This window comes from Struthio camelus, chromosome 10, assembly GCF_040807025.1.
Source record: "Struthio camelus isolate bStrCam1 chromosome 10, bStrCam1.hap1, whole genome shotgun sequence".
In the NCBI taxonomy this organism is placed as follows: domain Eukaryota; kingdom Metazoa; phylum Chordata; class Aves; order Struthioniformes; family Struthionidae; genus Struthio; species Struthio camelus.
The window spans coordinates 11,472,425-11,476,290 of NC_090951.1; the positions used below are offsets into that span (position 1 = coordinate 11,472,425).

The 3,866-nt window shown below is 44.8% G+C and overlaps 1 long non-coding RNA gene across 1 annotated transcript in view; it reads right to left on the reverse strand.

The window, feature by feature from the left end:
• Positions 1–1,822, reverse strand: part of LOC138068450 (uncharacterized) — a 63,725-nt gene extending 61,903 nt beyond the window's left edge. The window contains exon 1 of the long non-coding RNA XR_011143265.1: positions 755–1,822. This is a non-coding gene — a long non-coding RNA (uncharacterized lncRNA). The remainder of the gene's footprint in view (positions 1–754) is intronic.
• Positions 1,823–3,866: the final 2,044 nt, after the last annotated feature.

Here is a 3,866-nt window from a genome sequence, read left to right on the forward strand (position 1 = left end):
ATTGCCTGAGCAGAATACTTTTTAAAATGCATAAATTTAAACACTAGTATCTTCACACTCTTCTAGGCAAAGTAAACGAACGAAGAAAACAATCTTCTTTATACTTGAATTATTTATACAGATTCATGGCTCAGCTCTTTAAGCCCTGAGACTGCAGATACCTGTAAGTGCTTTTCACTCTTCCAAAAAAGCAACAGATTCAGTTCAAGCTGTCACTGTGGCATGGGAAGTTTTGCTCAGTGTATCCTCCTTTAAGCAGTCTAAGCTCAAGTCATTGAAATCATTGAGCCTGCAGGAACTCTGTATTTACTGCTGGATAGTGTGGAAATTAAAACAACGCCATCAGATCACATCACTGGAAATTATGTCAAAGGGGATTACTTATTGATTATTCTCATCAATTTCTCTTTAAACGAAAGAGCTGGAAGATGCCTTCACTGTAACCTTGGCTCTCAGAGACACCCTTTTTAGATCAAACTGCGATGCAACATATTCCTCCTTTAATCTCCTACACACAGCCTATATTAAAGTGCACGTCTGGTGGGAATATAAGATGAACTTCACATTATTTTATTTTAAGAATATTAAACATTTTTCCCTTTAGTGGAGTCATTTCCTTCTCAAGAACTTTTCACGTATATTCATAGATGAACTTCAACTTTGAAAAACTGTTAAGATTATGCAGTCAAATGACTGTCTGCACACTCACAATGCTATTTCATATACGTATCAGATCATCGAGTTAACTACTTACACTGAGTGAAGCATCCACAGACGGTATTTTCCTCAGAGGCCTTCAAGAGGATCATTTGTCTTGTGGCTAACACCCTGGGCTGAGAATCAGAAGATCTTGTTCCAGCTCACGGTTCTGACAAGCTTCTGCTTACTTTAGGCGTGTTACTTCCTTTCTGGGTACCTCTGTTACAAAACGTTATACAACAGAGAGAGAGTATTTCTCTTTTCTCATGTTTTTTGTTTTGCTGGAATTTTACATTCTCCAGGACAAAGACTATTTCTGTGCTTCTTAGCATGGTGGGATCTAGCAGCTCTCATTTGTTCCTGTAACGTAAATAACTTCTTCGTCAGGGAGCTCAGTCACGTCCGTTACAATCTCCTGAAGAGAACTGACCAGTTTAGACTATAGTGCTATTTATGAAGAAGCCTCTGCCGTTTTTGGTTTGTGTAGGAATTGGCTGGCTCGACATTACACAGAAGAATTAAAAACTATCCGTTGCAGCTCAAGTACCAGAATCATAGTGCAAAAATTCACGTGTATTTTATGCAACAGGACACACGTCATGGCTGAACATAAGAGCAGGGGTACTGGGTCAGCCCAAAGACCTATCCAGGTCACTGTCCTACCTCCGGGAGCGGCCACGAGTATATACCTCGGGAAGAGTGAGAACGGGGAAAGCATATATGATTCTTCTCCCAACTCTCTTGATCTTCAACTCGTCACTGGAACTGAATTCCTGAACTGCATGTGGTTTCTATGCATGTAATAGTCCTCAGTGCATTACTTTCCAGTACTTTGTCTGGTCACTTACTGCAGCACCCACGAGAAATAACACAAGTGCTGACAAGAAGTTCTGCGAAGTTATTATTTTTTAATAAACAGAATATCTGCTTTGAGTCTGCCTCCAGCGAGCTTCATTTGAAGCCCTGTAATTTCTGCAGGTGGTGCTCCTTTCTGCCGACAGTTTCCAGTCACCGTGCTGCCTGCGCTCCCTCCTCCTCCTGTCTGCCGCCGTCCCCCATTTCCCAACATGGCTCCCGCTCGGCCCCGGCACGCGCGGGGAACGCTCTTCTCACCGACCCCGAAGCGCAGCTGCGCACTGAGGGCCGCCAGCGCCCAACGGCCCGAGCCCCCCGCCCGGCGCCAAAGGGCGCGAAGCGGCGGGGCGGGGCCGGGCCGCGCGCCCCGCCCTCAGCAACCGCAGCGGCGCGAGCCCCGCCCCGCCCCGCCCCGCGGCAGCGCCCCGCCCCCGCCCGGCGCGCGTTGGCGTTTCCGCTGGGCCGGCGCGGCTGGGGGCGGCGGCGGCGCTGAGCGCGGCCGGCTGCGCCCGCGCGGTGCTTGGCCGGCGCTGCCGTAGCCTGGGGCCGACCGGCAGCTGTCGCGAGCGCGAGCGCGCCTGCGTTCTGCGGTACAGTTGTTGAACTCGGGACACGCGTTAGTGCCAAATTGCTTCTTCTGTAACTGCTTGGCAAGGCTATTTCTGAAAAACTGAAATGTGGCATCCAGAGTTGTAAAGAGGCAGGAGAGCCAACTGCCATCAGCAGCCGGTTCTGTTATTCTCCTTCCTGGGGCTATTTTGAATGGCTTCCAAAACGTGCACCACAGATGGGATTGTTTCAGCCTTCATGACAGGGTCCAGCTCTGCTCCTCCTGCTGTCATCCACTCACTACACTAAAGGAAAAATACCACCCTTGCTATAAAATTGTCATTATGTGGGAACACTGTGCCTTCATATATATTAATATATGATATGAAATATATATTCATATATTTCATTTTTAAAAGCACTTTTTAGTTGTCTGGTCTGTTTGACTCAAAGCTTGACATATGTTACACATGGGAAGATAGTGCTCACTCCATCAGGAAATAGCTTGAAAGAAAGGAAGTTTTCCTGGAAACAATACCTAGCCACTTCAAAGTTTCAGAATATATATTTCTTTTCTTGAAGAAAAGTTTCCAGGGTTTAGTACTTGGGAAGAGAGGAGCCAATAAAAGGTGAAACAAGGGCACTGAGACAAGGCCTGGGGTTAGCTCATTACCACTCAGGCCAGGACAGATCTGCACAAAGCCAGATCACATTTCACATGTACCTGTAATAAGAGAAGAGGAAGGTGGTGTTTTACTAGCCCCGTTGCAGGAACCTTTACATAGCTGAAAGAAAGGTACAAAACCCCCACCTTAAAAGCTTATGCCTCCTCCTTCTATATGTTCTTTATGTGACAGTGTTCTTCGTGAGGAGGAAATGCTTTATAAAGCTTTTTCTTTTTTTTCCTTTTTTTTTTTTTTAAATAAAAAGGCAAAGCAAAGCAAACCCTAGCATCCAAGCACTATACCACTCTCCAACACTTAGGCTGACAGAGCAGTTCACATCCATGCAGCCAGCTTGTTGAGCTTTCTCCACAATGCTGGATACATTCCAGACAATACCAGCCACTGATGTGCCATATCGCTAAGATCAGACTAAGTGGCAGCATAGGAAGTTTATGTGCTACAGACACTTAAATGTACATCAAGAGTTTCTAGTCATAGTAGCATGTGTCATGAGTTCAATGTATCAGAACCAGAGTTAATTTGTCTCACTTCCTTCAATGCTTGTAACTTACCTTTGAGGTGGAAGTGTATTAAAGGTGTTACGGAGCACTAGCCACAGCATGCTAGCAGAGGGTTAGCAGTGGTAGAGAATGATATGGGAGGTAAAGGTGTTTGCAAATATTGTTAAATTGCTTTCTATTCAGTTTTCTGTTAGAACTATGATGCTGATTTAAGCATTTTTGTATCTGGAGGATAAAAAACACACACATTTCTTCAAGTAATGACAAGCCTCAGTTTCACGTAAGTTCCCAAAAACTGGAAAAATTGAGATCACCGTCACTCCAGAAACTTTTACCCCTTTTGGAGAGCTGTTTGTGTAGCTTCGCCATAGCTCATGAAGAAATCCATACACACCAGCTACCCCTATTAGGGAACTTTACTTTTCACAGCACCATTGAAAAAAAAAAAATCTGTGTCTTTATCAAATGCGTAATATCATGTGACCTGAGCATTTACAGTTGTGGGGTATTGGATTCTTTGAACACATTCTAGTTCTTCAGGTTTATAGCAAAACCAGTCCAAAAAAAGACAATAACA